The sequence below is a fragment of the Dreissena polymorpha genome, chromosome 2, assembly GCF_020536995.1.
Source record: "Dreissena polymorpha isolate Duluth1 chromosome 2, UMN_Dpol_1.0, whole genome shotgun sequence".
Classification (NCBI taxonomy): domain Eukaryota; kingdom Metazoa; phylum Mollusca; class Bivalvia; order Myida; family Dreissenidae; genus Dreissena; species Dreissena polymorpha.
Genome location: NC_068356.1, coordinates 82,988,533 through 83,009,000, shown reverse-complemented (window position 1 = coordinate 83,009,000; position 20,468 = coordinate 82,988,533). Strand labels below are relative to the sequence as shown.

Sequence of the window (20,468 nt, the reverse complement as noted above, 5' to 3'; positions counted from 1 at the left end):
AGCACTTACTTTTCTTCTGGATAACTTGTTCGTTGAATTAAATGGAAAAATATTTAAACAAATTATCGGCGTTCCTTTGGGTACTAATTGTGCGCCACTTATAGCTGATCTTTTTTATACTGTTATGAAAGCGATTTTATGTTAGAATTATCTAAAACTAAACAACTAGATTTAATTCAATGTTTTAACCTTACTAGTAGGTATATTGATGACAAACTTAATTTAGATAACCCATTCTTTGAACAATATATTCACAAAATCTACCCGAACGAATTAGTCTTAAATAGATCGTGTCAATCCAATACAGACGCTGCGTATTTAGACTTACATCTTACTATTAATAATAATATGATTAAAACTAGTTTATACGACAAACGGGACGACTTTAACTTTGAAATTGTGAATTTTCCGTTCCTAGATGGCAACATCCCTAAAGGTCCGTCCTATGGTATTTACATTTCGCAGTTGGTACGTTATGCCAGAGCATGTTCATGTATAAAAGATTTTAATGATCGTAATCGTATATTAACGAAGAAATTGCTAAAACAAGGTTTTTTGTATCATAACCTTAGAAGTAAATTCGCTAAATTTCACTCAAGTATGGTGATTTAATTTCTAAATATAATGTTTCTTTAAAATGGCATTTAACTAATGGAATTTCCCAACCATCATTTTATGGAGATATTTTGAAGCGCGTTCGCTAATTAAAATATCTTAAAGAAAACGTTTATATTTAACTTTTCAATTTAATAAACTAATTTTTATCAAAAAGATATGATGTTAACGTACTTAAAAACACGTGCTTGTTGGTTTTTGATTCACTGTATCTTTCTTCTCTTAAAATTTGGAATCATTAATGGAATTACCATTTTAAACGTTTGATTCTTAAATATTTAATTTCCTAAGCTAGTTTTATTAGTGATTCAATATTACAGTACCGCCCCTTTAATATTTTTATTTTTATGTTACAGCTCTACCCCTGGATTTTGTTCACGTCTTCGTGTCTTCGCTTGTCAATTACGTCATATAATATTCTTTCTCTGTTCCTGGCTACATAGATTTTTGTGACGTCATCGCTTCATACTTACACTATTTTAATCTACATGCATAAGTCATTTAGTTTAAAGCATTCACTTTTTATTGTGTTTTCTCTCTGACAGGCGTTTCTTGATTGATTTATTTTTAGTAGTCACATAAACAACCAAGCTATGTAATATGGATCTTTTACACCCATTATTGCTGCTTCTTCCTGTATTTGCGCGATGATTATCTGAAATATTAACTTCATAACGCTTTATTCGTAAATCTTTTTCTATAAAGAAGGAATGTAGTTGACACTTGTTCGTAGTTTCATTTCATCGTTCCTGAAAAAGTAACTCTCTTGCTCTGGTATCTTTCCTACCATTGAGTAATTAAATCGTAAATAAATTGAATACGTTTCAATTCCCTTTAATTAATTATTTATTTAAGTTACAATTCTATGAGGTTAAATATTATTTACACTTACATGTATCATGAATATTGCTGGGCCAAGTGTGAGGTTGAGCGCTCTTAAACCGGTTTAAACCCCCAATGCTTTGCATTGACCGTTCCAAGGCAGTGACCCCAGCTTTATTCTTATATGTGTTTATGTCGTTTTGTATTGTGATGTTTTGTACTGTTTTGGCAATCGGTCAGTTGCCTTAAATAATGGACCAACTAATTATATATAATTAGAATTCAATACTGCTCCAGCAGCTGGAGTTTCACTTCTTTATATTATCTTCACAAAGCACTTCGATACGTTCGTGTAAAACGGTTGTAAACAATGCCTTCTGTCCACTTATCGGTTAAATCTCCAGAAACTGAAATGCTGTTAAAGATGTCACACGAGTGATTAGATAAAATAACAAAACATTCGAAAAAATGTTCTTTTAAAATATAAAACCGCTGCTTTGTTACGTTTTACGCGCTGAAATGCATTCCTAACTTCATCTAACGTTATCGGTTGATCAATCGTTAAAATCATTATTTGTCACCAATTATTTAGCTTCTTCATTATAACTATACTTAGTAGTATTACTCAAATTTGCAAAATAATTCTTGAAGGTATTTATTTAAATTTTCATGAGCTTTTTAATTTTTTATTTAGATCATTATTTGTTTAAATGCATTTATTTCTCTTAGCTTAATTAATTTCTTATTATGACGTTTCGTTTCATTCAACTTTGTTGTATTGTAATCAGACTAAGTCAAATTAAAACTTCGTAAAGCGTCAAATTATTGATTTCGTGCAGATACACACTCGTTATCGAATCAATCTTTCAGGTTGCATTAGTAATTTTTTTACAACAACGTTAATTAACATTTTGTTTGAATAATCAGTATTTTGAACAATATCAGTCAATTCGGGAAGTGGAGCGATAAATTCTGAACGAAATTCATCGTAAATGAATAGATCGTTGTTTTGCATATAAATCGTATATCGAGAAATAAACTTTACATAAATTCATTGAAATATATTTTTTATCAAGGTTGACATTGAAAACATGGTCATAATCGGTTTTGAATCGATAAAATAATATATAAATGATCATAAAAACATTCAATAGGCGAAAATCATTGCAGCGTCGCGAGTTATGCAAATTATATCTATATTTAGCTTTCGCTAAACATTATTAGCATATAAAAGATAAATACATAGATTTAGCAAAAACGTAGCGCTGCAACTCAGTTTCCGTCTGTAACAGATGTATTTGCATTTGTTCTTACCTTCTCTCCGCTAAATTCGCCCGTATCCGCAATTTTGTTTGTTTATGTTTGAATTAAAGTGTCGAATCATGAATATTAATTAGGTCGTTTTCGTACTCTACCGTACTCGACGCCAAAATAAAAATCGCTATATTGTCTGTTTTCAACCGATTTCAACTGGATTGTCAGTGATATCCTCAATAAAAACAAATTTTCTTACGATTCTGCCCATATATATCTCAGCGAACGGGGACTTTAAACATCAGTGAAAGTATCGTACCTAGGTGAATAATTATTACAATACAATGAAAACTGCACGGTACGTGATCGCTGCATTCGTTTAAGTCACACACAGTAAAGTTTGCATACAATTAAAAATTGCTTTTTTCGTCGATAGGTAATCGATTAATGAAGAACCGTTATTTGAGACAAAAATGTGTGTTTACAACTATGCCTATTCTACCATTGACTATGCGTACTGTAGTGGTCTAACACAGATCAGTAATTTTATACCATAACTATTGTGTATTTTAACGATTGAGGCCCTAGCAAAGGCTTGGTCTGGTGAATAATCGACATCATCATGGTCTTAATGTATTGTATCATGTACGATAAAATCTTATTTATTACTAGTAATGCTATGTAATTCCCCAGTAATAAAAACAGTTCCAAATTCAAAAAAATTGTAGCTAAAATATCAAAAAGATCAAGATTAATTGTTTTACAGACTGGTGAGTCCACTCCTCAAATATAACTTGATTTAATTTTATCCCACAATAGTGTCATAATGATTTCGTGTTACTTCATTTTCCATTGTTTAAATGGTCTTTCATATAAATAACATTTCCACTGCTACATTTTTGGGCGCTTCTGTTTTGAAATTTTCTAAAGAAATTAACAGATTGATAACCGTCAACAGTTATGTTACTAGATACCGATGTCCATCTTTCAATCAAAAACTAGAATAATCAATATTTTAAACAATGTCATCAAATACGGGAAGTCAAGCGACTAATTCTGAACGAACTTCATCTTAAAATTAATTGTACCATTGCTATTAAACATCAGTTAAAAAACCGTAACTAGGTGAATAATTATAACAATGCAATGAAAACTTAAACGGGGAATGATCGCTCCATAAGTTAAAATCACAAACAGTGAAGTTTGCAAACAATTGAAAATTGCTTTATTTAGTCAATAGGTAATCAATTAATGAAGATTAATTAATGTGGAACCGTTATTTGATAAAAATGTGTGTTCACAACTATCACCTATTCTACCATTGAAAATGCGTAATGTAGTGGACTACCACAGATCAAGTAATTTAATACCATGACTTTAGGGTATTTTGTCGATTGAGGCCCTAGCTTCCCTCGTTTTTTTTGTTTCAAGATCGTAGACGTTTCGATATTTGGAACCAAGAATATAATTTTCGTTTATAATAAGATTTAGATTGTAGAGATTTCCCTCGTGCATCTGGTCCAACAATGACTGAAAGTTGAGTAGAGCCAACCAGCAGGAGTATTATGATCCTTTAACAAAGCGTAAGCTCTGGGTGGCTAATGAGGAAAAGTGCAAAAGGTGGAACGGCGCGTGACGCGCCTCGAGAGCATTCATGCAGCGCATTTGTCTGAGCGGATGCAGGAGGCAACCTTTTACGCTTACCCTAATTTAACAACAAATTTGTGGACGGTTTTCCTTCAATTGCTTGTTTATTCCAACGTCTACGATATTGAAACAAAAAAGCGAGGGGAGCAGACACTCCATAGAAATGAAAGGTCATATTCATTGAAAAGAAATATCAGTATAAAATGGCTTACCGGGTAAAAATACACGCTACTCCTTGTCGAAAAATTACGAAAATATGCCATTTTGGAAGTAAGTTCCAACTAACTTCATTTAAACACAGTTAGCTCCCGTACCGTATACGCATGCCACCCCTCTCATGTGTTTGTTAAAGGGGAAAAAATGAAGAAGCTGAAAAGTAGTAGCACTTTATGTACTGGCAAAACCTTATGCAATGGATGTATTTTTAAGTAATCGTTCACACTTCTAGATTTATACCTTAAAATAGTTAACATTTATCTCTCAATCAAACGCGAAATAAATGAACGGAAACGAACTAAGAATAATATTAGTATTTAAAATGTCATGAAGAATATAATTATGTTTTTAACATGCAATTCAATAACACATAAAAAAGCAATTACAATTTTAGCCGTTATTCATTTTATACATTAAGGTTATCTTCTTTTTATTTACCTCGCTTTTTGGTTGGAAAAGTTAAATCCTTTTTATATTGTAATTACAATTTATCATTTGAATGATAAAATAAAATAACAATAATTGTCATAGTGTTCAATTTAAAGGTACGCGTTAATATGTCCGCGATTTCATACAGAACAGTAGATAAACCTTCAATCATTGTTCAAACACATTATTGTACAGTCTTTGATTACACACTGGTTTAATTGCAACGTATTTAAGCATGCAATTAGTATTTGATAGATAACGATATGATATTTCTACACATGTGATAATTGTAAATAGGGTGTATTGGTGTGTCTTGTAGAGTCTTATGGTCACTAGAAGTGTATTGGGGTATGAAATAATGCTTGGAGAAGATTGATTATAGCAATTAGATTGGAAGTTTTTTTTCTCCTCCATTATTGCATATGCAAGCTGTATTAGGTTTCTTGGGGTACATTTTGGGTGTCTTCGGGTGTCTTGGGTACATATCAAACAGACCGTAGCCAAAGCTTACTTTCGAAATCGAAGAGAGTGCATATACTTACAGCAATCTCTTGCACGACGGTTACATTACATTCACCTCTGTGATGGGCTCAAAACGGACTATTTTTATGAAAGCGTCTCATTCATGTCATCATCATTCCAAGCGTTCATCGTGGAGGTAACAGTATACTAAACAATCTCTTGCACGACGGTTACATTACATTCACTGCATTGAAGAAAACCACCTTATGCCATATCTTATATCAGTCTTAATTCATTATTACAAAATTGATATGGTTTTCTTGATGTAAACAAACCTACATGCATATAAACGTCGAAGCAATGCCTAACGTCACTCAATAAAAATTATGTTCAATTGATTATATTTGTGAGGTGCGTGGAATGATTCCATCTGCGTAAATGGGCAATAAAATAGTTCCAAAGAGTTGCATTAAAACTCGCAAGTTTTTGCACGATGTATCGTAAAGTTAAAATTCTTATTTCATTATTTTACGCCTCTGATCCTAAAAAATCCAAATCAAAGATACTTTGAATGCGTTTGTTCGGTTTTACCCAGTTTCTGGGCAATGCTGAGCCTTTCGCAGAGGTGTATGTGAGAGCAAGGAACGACAACTGTGCGTGGAGATTGATACTTAGAGTATGACAATTTTTAAATGCTAGTATCATTTGGAGGGTATTAGGCTAACCGGTTAAGTAATCGGTTACTATGATAGGTAAACCGTTTGTGTACCCATTGGCAACCTTAAATAATGTTAACGTCGATTTATTTAAAAGACATTTTTGGTTGCAAATAATATATATAAGCATAGCCATGCTCATATACATGTATACATATTTATGCCCCCTTCGAAGAAGAGGGGGTATATTGTTGTGCACATGTCGGTCGGTCCGTCGGTCGGTCTGTCGGTCCGTCCAACGAATTGTTACAGGATGATAACTCATGAACGCTTTGGCCTAGGATTATGAAACTTCATAGGTACATTGATCATGATGACCCCTATTGATTTTCAGGTCACTAGGTCAAAGGTCAAGATCACGTTTGGGGGGGTGGCATATGTCTCCGACCGGAACACTTGTTTAATTTGGAATAGGTAAATAAGACAATCGAAAAATTATCAGCACCCGTTCAGAACGATTGTGTTATCTATTAAGAGAAACAGATACAGACATAAAGTCACATACATTTCCTTCTTATACCAATAAAAGCAATCAGTTGTTTAAGAGGCATTTTCACAGATTTTGGCATGTATTGAAGTTTGTCATTAAATGCTTTATATTGATAAGTGTAAACATTGGAACTAAAAAGCTCCAGTAAAACAAAAAGAATAAAATTAAAGAAAGAAAAGAAACCCTCAACTAGGCTTAAACCACTGACCCGTGGAGTAAAAGTCTATCGCTTAGACCACTCGGCCATCCGTGCTCATACAAAGAGGTGCCTGTACCACGTAACTTTTTCGGCTATGTGTGGGACAATCGGATGTCAACAAACCATAGCTTCAGGTACGTTTCTGATAATCTCTTCATTAATTCAAAACCATTTTCAAAAAAACAAAGACGAGAGACCGGTCATTGTCAAAATACACAACTGTGTTAAGTTTGCGCAAAATTAATTAAGTATTTTTTCCAAAAAGTGCAACCGCGTGTTTGAATACACACATAGTGAAATGCTATGTGTGGTATATTTGTTATTCAATCAACAAAAACTTTCATTATAACATTGTTGAAGGGTTAAAAAATAGGGCGGACATTGTAATTCTTCATAGAGAAGCTACATATATTGTATATTTGCGCATGTACATCTGATTCGGAGTCTGTGTATAAAAATGCAATAATGCTATGTGTGGGACACATTTTTTAAATGCTATGTGTGGGACACATTTTTTAAATGCTATGTGTGGTATGCAAGAATTTTCCGGTCAGTTCTGCATTTAATCTAAACACAGTTTTGTAAGAATCTAAAACATATACTTCAGTCTGTACTGAAAATATATCAAATTAACGAAATGTTACATGATGGAATACTGAAGTAATTGTAATGTTTAAACAATTTATGTTTAATCGAACATAAATTTTAAATAAAATACACTGCGTAATTGTTATCCAACCAATGGTCTTTTTTAACAAACACGTTTTGCTGAACTATAATATTTTCTTTTTTTTTTACTTATTGCCTTTAAATAAATATCATGATTGATATTTCTGCCTGATTATTAAATTTGGTCCTTTTTTTATAAATGAATGACAAAGAAAGTAAAAGCACTTGCTTTAAAATGGGTTTTACTTCTGTTGTTTTTCAGACTTGACAATGATTAGTCGAAGGATTTGTAACGCTTTAAGGCGCGAACTTGTGTTAGAATTAGATGAACACCATCAAACCACACGGAAGGAGTTATGCGGCAAGTTAATTATCAAAACCAAAACAGTGACAGAGACGGACCCAGCTTCATTCTGTGATGTTTACGGAAAGCTATTTCAACTAACTATGCAAACATACCATTTAATATGTATTTTGGCATAATCAAAACAAAGTGTATGTAATGATATTTGTGTATATTAATGTGTTTTCTATCTATGTTATTAATGAAATTGATTACATGAATATAAAATCTGAGTATATATGTTAATACAACAATTGTTTCATAACAAATAATAATATAAATCCAATGATGATTGTTTGTGGTCTATTAAGTTCATTTGGTTTCCAATATCATCTCCATATGAATATCTCAAGTATATCAAAATAAACACTTCATTAATAATAACATTGCTTTATAACAAGCATGCACATGTTACAATAGAAATTAAAGCACCAAGTACATTAAGAAGTACATCAGTATTCGCAAAGTAACAAATCTTGCTATACAAACATATAAATGATCTAATTAACACGTAACAAATGATCATCGCAAAAAAGTCTTGGATTTGGGGATTTATTATACCAACAAACATATTTAAATGTATTAATACTTCATGAACTCAATTTCAAATGAAATCTGAATAACTGAAAATAGTGTAAGATGTTCAATGAAAATACTCATTCGACCCGGTCATGAAAGGGGCTGCAAGATCTTGTTACCACCGCACCAAGTAATAAACAATACATGTTGTTCAATTTGTTGAATTGTCAAATGTGTATTTAATGTTTACTTTGATTGTTTTCTTTCACAGCAATACTTGCACCATCTGGTAACAAAACAAACAGTCTTTTAAACTTTTGAACATTAACTATATATGACAACTTTTCATTGATCAAGATATTAGTACGTCTCTTGAAGGTGCTTCCAAAAATACTTCAATCTCCCTGAAAAGAACAAAATACAGTCCAACCTGCCCGAGCGACCGCCTGTTAATAGCGACCAACAGTCAATAACGACCACACCGATTTCCTCCCGAACGATTTCGCTATATATTGAACCTGCAAATATAGCCCACCTGCGAACAAAGACCAAAGACCGCCCTTTTACATTCCCAAAAGTCCATTTTGATAGCTTACAATGACCACTGCAATCATAAAAATCAACGATTTTGCAACTTTCAAAAAATAAATGGCCGCCATGACGCTGTGTAATCACGTGATACACATCTTACCAGTGGACTCGTCGGTCGCTATGGAAATATTGGCAAGTGACAATTTATTGCACTCGATAGCAGTTGTTTGTTTATTTAACACGTATTGCTAATTGGTAGTCGCCTGCTTCTTTTATGCATTTCACAGTTTGTCAAAAGTGTAAAAATATTGCCTTTGTATTAAAGTGACTCGCGAATAATGTACTAATTGCTAAAAATATCAAAGACAAGTTTGGGGCTTTCATCAACTCATTAAGAAAATTAACGTTTTTATATCAATAACGATGCCTGAAATACAAACATTTTGATAGCCATTCCCTTCTTACATTTCTCCTTCATAAGACGTGCATAGATTATAGACAAGTAATCAGTTCAATTTAACCATCATGGCCTCCAAGCGTAAGTTCTTGATGTTGGAAGAACGCGTTGCGGTCATTAGTTTGTTAGTTAAAGGACACAGTTGTAGACGAGTGGCTTGTGATCTTGGTGTAGGCAAAACTCAAATCCAGAACACTCTGAATTACATGTACATATACATGTATGTCACTAATTATTTATAAATGTATATGATCAATGAAATAAATAATAAAAACATAAGGGAATGGAAATAATAAAAACAAAACTGTGTTTTCAATCCTTTATTTATTATACATGCATAAGTATTCAAACATTTAAACAAAAGAGCACATACATAGATAAGGTACCTGTTAAAATACTACTAGCATATTTTGCAAAGTTTCAATCGACCCTGGGAACAAAGACCACCTGTGAACAAAGACCACAACGAACAAATCCCTTGAGTGGTCTTTATAGACAGGTTAGACTGAACACATGAAATAAACTGTAAAACTTAAAAAAAAATTGTCATGCGTGATATATAAGATAGCTCAATAGGATTTAGATACGAATACATGATTTTACAGAAAAATAAGTTATTGATCATTTTGTCTATTTGTTTAAATAATGCTGTATTATCTCTTTATGCTTATTTAATAACTCTCGTTACGGTCTAATATGTTAACACATTCCTGATAAAAAGCACACAACCATAAGTTCAATAACACTTTTTGTAATTTTGTTACAATTATATTCACATGACACCTTGCACAAACAATCCTTACGATTTTGTGCTTTAAACAAGTGCCTTAGTTGGAAGTAACAATTCACTGAAAATTTAACATTTTGTAACAATCAATTTTATAGAAAATCACAAGAAAAGGTTTGCCGCAACAGAAATATTTTCCTTCGCGTGCGTGGGTGGCTTTGTGTTTGGAGATTCCCGACTGGGTTTTGACCTCTCTACCACACTGTTCCCACACAAATGGAATTCTACAAGTAAAAAATACTAATATAAATTATCGACAATCATGATAATTTTGAGTAACATGAACGTCGTGATTATCATATTTTAAGCACGCAAAACAGTACCAACAATGTTTTATTGACCAACTTTTGTTATTTAGACAGACTTAAATTATTATTGATGTTTATGTCAATCTTTCGATTCTCTAGTTTAGTTTGTATACCACGCATAGCATTTCAAAAACGTGTCCCACACATAGCATTATTGCATTTTTAAGCACACACTCCGAATCAGAAGTATTTGTGCAAACATTCAATGTATGTAGCTTCTCTATGAAGAATTACAATGTCCGCCCTATTTTTTAAACCTTCAACAATATTATAATGAACGTTTTTGTTGATTGAATAAAAAATATACCACACATAGCATTTCAATTCGTGTCTTTTCAAACGCGCGGTTGCACTTTCTGGAAAAAATACTAAATTAATTTTGCGCAAACTTAACATAGTTGTGTATTTTAACAATGACCGGGCTCTCGTCTTTGTTTTTTTTTAAATGGTGTTGAATTAATGAAGAAATTATCAAAAACGTTACCTGAAGCGATGTTTTGTTGACATCCGATTGTCCCACACATAGCCGAAAAAGTCACGTGGTACAGGCACCTTGACAATGAGTGATGTATTTTATACTTTATATAAGCAATCCTCGTAGTATCACAAAATATAATGATAACAACAGAAATCTCAAATTATTTAATCGTTTCGCGTTTCCACGATTTATCATTTTCAGGCTTTGAAATCGTCAATAATTGCATATAATGGGTATTTTAGAGCAGGGCAAATGTTCATAATTGCTGTTTCCTCACAAATATCATAACTACAACGAAAATGTGCGAATCTAATACTTTCTTTTTAACTTTGTTAATTTACAAAAACGTGAAAAGGCCTCTTTAAGCGGTACTTAATTGGCAAAAAGGGCGATCCAAACATCATAGCAAGGTAGGTTAGCTATAATATTAAATGTTATTTTTCTGTTATTTTAAAATATGATTGTGAATAACGTCGTGTTTGAAGTAGTCTATAAAGGTGAATGCAATTTTTTTTCAATACAACATGCACGTGGTGTTTATAAAGAAAACATATTGCTATTCCGACTATATTTTACGACATTGAATTATCGTCATGCAGCAAGGACCATGCGGCTCATCAGACACATTGGCGATATAAAGGTTGGTGATGTCATTGTCTACAAAGGCATCGTAGCAAAAGTTACACAGAACAATGAGTACGAAGGCTTTGTGGATGTTATACATTATGGAGCTGATTCGTTGTTCGCAAAACGGACAGTCGCGGAGGAGTGCACAGTTTTAAATCTTAGAAAGCAGGCAGTTTACGTCATGTCTTTCGACTGCAGAACATTCGAGGCGGACATAGTTGTACAGAGAGCCCGTAGCAGATTGGGTGAGAAGCGCCACAATCTGAGTCACAACACATCACTCCAGTTTGTAGAGTGGGCAAAAGCGGGAAAACATGTTCTATCGACACAACAGACGACTTATGGAACATTACATCTGTATAATGTATACAGCTGGTGTGATCTTCAAAAAGGCTCCATTGTAGAATTTACGTATTATGGACTCAATCATCAAGGCATACCTACGGATTTTGACGAGGAAAAGAAAACTATTACTGTCATTCATTACGGAGCTCACAGTTTGTTCGCTACAAACACGGTAATGGAGGATATATTAGACATGGATTTAAAAACGCAATCTTTGAAGATGTATCGGTGTGGCGATGACATGCCTTTTAACGAGCCTGACGTGGTTGTAAGAAAAGCCAAAGAACGACTGGGCGAGCAAAACTGGAGAGCTGGCAACAGGTCTTGGGATTTCTGTCTGCAATGCCTCTTTGTTACAGATACAGAAAACGAAGACATTTTGGACAATCATACAGAATTCCATTGACAAAAATGCGGAACAAAAAGGCAAGCTGTTATATTTTAAACCGTTGGGTATTTATTAGTAAATTGATAAGGTTACCATTTGTAGAAAAATACATTAATGAATATTGCACGTGAGCTAAAAAATGGTTGGCCAAAATTGTTGAACGGTCTCAAAAATATACTAAAATAATTATTATATTTTCATAACCCACCGTTCGTATGCAAACCATTTTATATAGCGAATTATATGATCGAGTTTCTACCCGAAAAGCATCCGTTTTGACGGAAAACGTTTCAAGATTATCAATACTACAAGTGCATAATTACATTACGAAAACGTTGCCTTGCACATGGTGTAAAATAAAATAAGTGTTTCTATATCATACATTTTGTTACTATACATAGTATAATCCTCACCACCCGGTCGTAAATCAGGTTTTATTTATAACATATAACTATTATTTTTATATTGCACAGGGATTTGAAATGTATACATTTAATGTATATTTAAATATTTATTTATTTAATTATTATTGCATTACGTCCATAAACTATTTATTTAAAAGAGGTATATCATGTATTTAATGATGTCGGATCAATATTGCCTGTGGCTTTTTACTTTCATGAAAACCACACCTTTAACCCACTAAGAGTTTCATTCTATAAAATAAATCAGTTGCAGGATAAAATTGTAAATGTCTGAAAGGATCCGAACGCCTGACGTCAAATAAACAAAAGGGCGTTCAAAATCAGTTTGGTCAATAGTGATTAATCAACATAAGTTAGCCACATTCACTGAAGAAAGTTTATATAATTAGAAAATGTGCACGCAATTTAAATTGTTTAATTTGCATTATAAAACAACTACTGAAACTGTACATTACAATGATGACTTTACAAGCATACATTTATGGAGATTAATAAAAGGCTTCATAAAAAAGTCATAAACGACACGCTGATCTAAATAAAAACTGCGTCTCACCATAAAAATTCAACAATAGACACTTTCATTTTCTTTTCTTACAGACGTGCCAGACAGACGGGGCCTTGACATGCAGAAATCTGATAAAAAAGTAAGCCAACTGAATGCAAGTACATTCAGATTTTATTTGACGTATAGTCATCTGATTTAGCATTTTTTAAATCGCATGTTCTATATCATTGAATCTTTTCTTCGGTCACAGCGTTCAGCATTTTCAGCGTTTCATATTAAATTTAACTCATCATCAAATTAAACGATCATTTCGTGTGACACATTTTATAACAATAACAACAGGATGATATTTCCATTATTCAAATGGTATCATTTATAAAATTGATACAGATTTTAGATATAGTTTATGAATATCAAGGGATCGTCAAGTACTTTTCAATATGAGAAAGTTTGCTTGAATTACGAAATATTCATTGAATGATAATAGTGTGATATGTCAGAAAAGGACAGCAATTTTATGTTAATCGGACTGCAATCAATGTTTCTCTAACGACTAATATATAGTTCAATGATATGCCTATGCCATACTTATGTACCTGCTTCAGCGCGTGCCTGACAGGAAAGCCAAGGATATAAAAAATCTGAAGTTAAAAGGGATCGACAAAGATTTGGCTGAGAAAATTATCAATGAGATCATTGACTCCGGTCCACAAGTCACATCACAGGACATAGGTAAACTGGACCAGTATTCTTAAAGCTCCGGAGGGAAAAAAAATACCTGATGTGGAACTAAAGTTAAAATTCCATAAAAATATTTTTTGCTTTCAAAAGAAAAAATATCAAATTTACCATATTAACTTGCTAAGATGGTGTAAGAAAAGATCTAGAGCGGCATGAACGGTGCTGCGATTATATATTTTCACCTCCTTCTGCTTGAGCCCCTTAGATATTACGGTAAACACAAACAAATGGGTTATGCTGGCTCTTGAACTCTCAATTTAGTTAATGTATACCAATTGTTGAAGACTTGAAGACCAGGTGATCAATGTTTTGACCATACTTGACCCAGATTGAGGTATGACCTTCAAACTGTTAAGATAAACATTCTGCCCGAGTTTAACCGAGAGTTAGAAATACATTTTGCTAAGAGTGGCAACAAGTGTTTGCAGATTTGACCTGATGACCTAGATTTTAGACGGATCTTACCCAGATTCAAAACTGGTTAGATACATTGTGTCTGAAAATACAATTTAAAGCATATACAAAAATTAAGTGCTAATAAGGCCACTGGTTTGGATGGCATTCCTGCTAGATTTGTCAGGGATAGTGCTACTTTCATATCTTGTCCTCTTGCTCATATTGTTAACTTGTCAATCATACAAGGTTCTGTTCCTGATGACCTCAAGTCAGCGAGAGTTATTCCCCTCTAAGAAAAGTGTAAAGACTGAGGTTGGTAACTACAGACCGGTTTCGGTCTTAAGCATCATCCCAAAGATCTTTGAACGAGTAATGTATGACCAAGTTGAAGGTTATTTGAATGACAGAAAGCTTCTGTACAGCTATCAATCAGGATTTAGGCGCGGCTACTCTACATACACCTGTCTTACCCATTTATCTGATTATATTCGTTTTAAGATGGATAGTGGTAAAATGGTTGTTATGGTATTGTAAGACCTACAGAAGGCCTTCGATACCGTCAATCATAGTATTTTAATCATGAAACTTGAGGCTATTGGTCTCCATAGTGATGCAGTCAGGTGGTTCACCTCCTATCTCTCCGATCGCCATCAGGTTGTTGACGTATCGGGTACTATGTCCTCCAAGGCCTCCATCTCTTGTGGTGTTTCTCAAGGCTCCATCGTAGGTCCCCTTTTATTTTTAATTCATGTGAATGACATGGCCGCTGTGGTTAAAAATAAAAAAAATTCTTTATGCTGATGATACTGACATCCTGGTAGCTGGTCAACACATTTCAGAAATTGAATTCATTCTTTCTAGTGATCTCGAACTTATTAGTGAATGGTTAGTTGACAATAAACTGCCCCTACATCTTGGTTAAACGGAGTCCATATTGTTTGGCTCAAAGCCCAAACTTAGGTCAAATCCTCAGTTAAATGCATCTTGCAATGGTGTGTCAATTACTCCATCAAGTTCTGTTAAGTACCTAGGTTCTATATTTGACCAGTGCCTGTCCGGTGAAACCATTGCTAGGTTAATTATTACAATGGCAAACTCCGGGTTAAAGTTTCTATACAGAAAACGTTAGTTCTTAACATTGCACACCAGAAAACGCCTTGTCATGTCCCTTATACAGTGCCACTTTGACTATGCCTGCTCCTTTTGGTACCCTGGTCTTATCCAGTCACTTAAAAATAGGCTTCAAACTACACAAAACCAGGTGATTTTTTCTGAATATGGATAACAGATCCCATGTTGGTCAAGAACAGTTTTCATACTTTTTTACATTTGTAGACTCTGGTCGTTTTTCCAAACCAAGAGTAGGTAGTTTTGGTTCTAAAACATTTACACATAATGGTATCAGTGTATGGAATAATCTTCCACAAAACATCAGGGATGCATCTTAACCTAACCATTTCAAGTATGCCATCAAAAAACACTTTTTACAGTCTTTATAGATTTGTATAGTATAATTTTTTGTATGTATTTTATGTTCTTTTAAAAACTGTAATGAATTTTTAAGTCTTATGATCATTATGATGCAATGATCTCATATTTATTTTTTATTTTTATTTTCAAACTCTTAGTGTGCTACATAGTTTGTTTATTTACTACATATGCAGTGTGATACGTTCTTAGCAACTTCTGTGATATAATGAACATGTGATAATATTTGTCATAACTTAATCAATAATATACTTGATATATTAAACAGTACATATTTGATACATATAAATAATTAAATATTTAATACATGACTGTTGCATGGTTACTGCCACCAATATCAAGGACCACATTGGAAATAAGTGAAAATCATTTTTCTCTTTTTTGTGTTATCCTTGGTATTGTGTGTGCATTCCATGGTTTACTATCTATATTGCTGTGATAATATATTTCATGTTGTCTGCATTATTTAGTAACTATGCTATGTTCATATTTTTACCAAATAAAATCAATCAATCAATCAATCTAGATATGTCAAGATAAATATTCTGACAAAGTGTCATTACACTTTATTCATAAATATTGCCTCAAGTTTGGTATTTACCTGTTGACCTAGTATATAGACGCTTGGACCAGATTCTTAGTTGGCCTAAATAATGTCGAGAAAAACATTCTGACTTAATTTCATAAAAAAAGTTGTTGGATGCACAAGAACCAGATTTGAACTCACTCTAGAAAATGTTCAGATAAACATGCATACCAAATTCCATTAAGATGGCGTAAAACATGTATTTTAAGAGTTGTAAAAAAGGTTTTTGAGAGATTTTATCTAGTGACCATATTCCTAAAAGCACGTGACCCAAATTCAACATTGGTCTTGGTATTGTCAAGAAAAATATATAAAAAAAATCCCTGTTTAAATGCTTTTATTCATTCCATAATATATATACATACATAATTTACAAAGTAATGTACATTCATATATTAATCTACCTGGTAGTACCATATGTAATGTGTTTTCACCATATCATTAAATTCATTACACAGTTTGAATTAATATCATCATTCAACCTTTTTTACTTTATCGACTTGACTTAAATATTCTTTATTTACATCACAATAAAAAGTGCATCTTGAACGACACAGGGTTTTGATTAACCACAACAATTTAACTATGGTTACAAGTTCAAACAAGATAAAAACCAATTATGTATCATTTTACAAAACAATCAATTTCAATTTATGATCAATATGCACACAACATAGTCAGATTTGATCAAGTAAAACAAACTTTGCACATTTCATACATAATGAAAGTTAAGGACAAAACCCAATTATGTATCATTTGCTAGTGTTATTAAATAACAAAGTTTTGGGTTTACAATCAGAGTGCAGTTTAAAAATATTATTAATTTACAGTTATGATAAATATGCACACAACATAGTAAGCTTTGATCAAGTATACAAACTTTGCACATTTCATATATAGTGGGAGTTATAAAGACAGTTATTTTTGTTAATCATCTAATTACGAATTACATATTCCTCTTATAACTGTCCAAAAATATTCTTTACTCAATTCATTTGTTGTGGTTGCATAAATATTTAAAGCTAATCTTAGGCTAGCCCTAAATCCCTGAAAATGTGGAAACACTTCTTTCCTTTTGCATTCAAAAATGTACTTTTTTACTTCCATGAACAGAATAAAGCAGTTGTCATTTTCATTTGTATCTCCAAGAAGGAACATTTTGCAGTTTATTACTATTTGTATATTTGCATTTTTTAAGCTATCGGATATATCTTTCATAAGTATTTTTACTATGTTACATTCCCAGAATAAATAAGTAATTGATTCTTCTGACATTTTGCAAAAGGTGCATATATTACTATCTGACAAGCCCATTTTAAAAAGGAGTGAGTTTGTCCCCAATATTATGTGGATAATCCTAGTTTGTAACCATTGAATATATGTATTATTAGTTTTTTTAAACACTTGTCCATGGACTTTTTTCCACTGTATGGAATCATCTGCAAAGTATTCATTCCACTTTGTTTGGCATGTGGGGATTTCAGAGTTTGATTTTAACATGTTGTATAATAATTTATTACATGAATTCAGAATAAAAGGTTTTATATAGGTCGACACAATTGGATATGAATGTACTTTATACTCTTCTAATTTTACATTTTGGACTGAGGCCATGTATGTGGAAAGAACTCTCTTCTTACCTTCATAATGTAAAAAATTTACTGGTTTATTCATTTTTAATTGTAGCTCTTGCAGTGACAAAATCTGCCCGCCGTCTTAAATAATATCTTTAACATACTGAATGCCATTATCATACCAATACTTCCAAAAAATGTATTTATTGTTGATTAATAGAATGTTATTAAAAAACAAAGGCATATCTAACAGTTTACCAACATAGTCGATATTAATACTCTTAACAAAGTCAGAATATATGGTTAAAACATCTATCCAAAAAGTGTTGGTCATTTTTTTTACAGCTGAAGTGGCGTATAAACTGCCTGTATAACATAGTATATTAAAGTCGAATAACTTTCTAGCTAAGGATGTAAATTTGTTTTGGCCTTGAATAACTTTTCTTATCCATGATAATTTTAAACTTTTCATAAGTGCATTTATGTCCACCATTTTGAGTCCCCCTTCATCGAAATCTTTTGTTACGACTTTTGCTTTGATTTTTGAAGGCCCTTGCCACACAAATTTGAATAGTTTATCATTTAAAACCTTACAAATAGCCTCTCCGGGTTGTGGCAAAGAAACAAGCAAGTGAATAAACAATGGAAGTATTAAAGTTTTAACACCAGTTATCCTACCTAAGGGAGTTAGATCCCTTCTGTTCCAATGTGAAATGATATTTTCTAATTTTACTAATTTGTCATTATAATTTAGCTCAATTCTTTTAGGTAAATCAACGTCAAAAGTTAAACCTAAAAGTTTAAATTGGGTACATCCCCACGCTAGTTTCCACCTTGTTTTTATAGCTCGTGTGCTGTATTTTAAGGCCCCTATCCAGACAACATGAGTTTTTTCAAAATTTACGTTCAGACCTCAATATTGTGAGAAGGAGTGCAACAATTGTAGTTCAGTATTTAAGGATTCTTCTGACCCGTCCATTTATAAATAGGTATCATCAGCAAATTGTGATATCTTGTATTCTTCATTATCAATTGTTATTCCCTTCATTTGCTTACATTTTCTTATTTTAATAGCTAGTATTTCTGCACAAAGTATATATATATATATATACGCTGAAATAGGGTCTCCTGACGACAACCAAGATAAATATTTTGACTATGATTTAACAAGATTGAGACATAAATGTGGCATCTAGAGTGGTTAAACGGTATTTAAAATATTTTACCAGATGACCTAGTTTGTGGATGTATTTGACCAAGATTCATACTCGACCTATTCATTGTTGAAATAAAACTTCTGAGCAAGTTTCGTCAAAATGTATCCTAAATGTAGCCTCTATATTGGTGAAAAGATTTGTTTCTAACATTTTACTTAGTGACTAATGTTTTGGACCAACGTGAAATAGAGTTACATTCATCTTAGATATTGTCTACATAAACATTCTTACCAAATTTTATCAAGATTCGATTAACAATAAGGCTTATAGAGTTGTAACACCGCATACAGGACATCACACGACGACGGAGACCGGAAATAGGGTTATCAAAATAGCTAACCATAAGCAAATCGTGTACAGTTGAAATACACGGTAAACATGTTAAAAGCCTTTCAAAGGTCAGTGTGTAGTTTATTTATGCTTATCAACATATAATGCTTCAAAACCTAAATTGCAAATAAAAGCCCGCAATTAAGCAAACTTTTATACACTTTAAAAGTTCTGCTATGGCTTTCCAGTGTTCTCACTTTTAGCTGCACCTATTTATGTGTGTGTTCCTAGGTCTTTTCATATCTAGATGCTTGAAAGTTTTCTCTTTTTCAGTGTTATGCGTTTAAAATAGTGTATCCAAGGTTTCTATAAACAAGCTCACTAAATACTTATTAATATGTGTTTGTCTAGTCGGCCAAGAAAAAGCCAAGACAGCCTTACATGAGATCGTCGTACTGCCTGCCTTAAACCCCCAGGTGAGTTAACCTTGCTACACCCTAGAGCTCTGCCATTACTGTGGAAGCTTTCCATAAATGTGCTCTATTTTAATATCCAAATACCTTATAAATCTTGTATTTATAAGCTTTTTTTAAATAAATTTTCAAAGATTTACAGAGCGCTAGGACATTTTGTAAATATTTGTCAACTCAAGACTGTTCACGGAATTTGTACAACGTATTATCATCACCTTTCTGGTTTCATCGCAACCACAGTCCTTCCGTTAATCTGTTAATGCGATATCTAAAAATACTTCTGAAGTCACTTGAAAACTTAAAACGGGGCATTTCAGGATTATGTAAGACCCTTTTTCCACATGTATGTATTTCATTTCTTCTTTTGCTCATCCGTCCGCATTGCTCTCATTCCGCAAAGTTGAAATATTGTAATAATATTTTAAAAAAAAGAACAGGATAGTATCATTAATCTTGATATACACATAAAGCTAGCTATAGGTTTTTATATC

General features: G+C 32.7%; 1 long non-coding RNA gene across 1 annotated transcript; it reads left to right on the top strand.

Moving 5' to 3' along the window:
* Nucleotides 1-13,322: 13,322 nt before the first annotated feature.
* LOC127867837 (uncharacterized) lies at nt 13,323-19,983 on the top strand. The gene is made up of 3 exons (XR_008043674.1): nt 13,323-13,371; nt 13,838-13,964; nt 19,916-19,983. It is a non-coding gene; the product is annotated as an uncharacterized LOC127867837 (long non-coding RNA).
* Nucleotides 19,984-20,468: the final 485 nt, after the last annotated feature.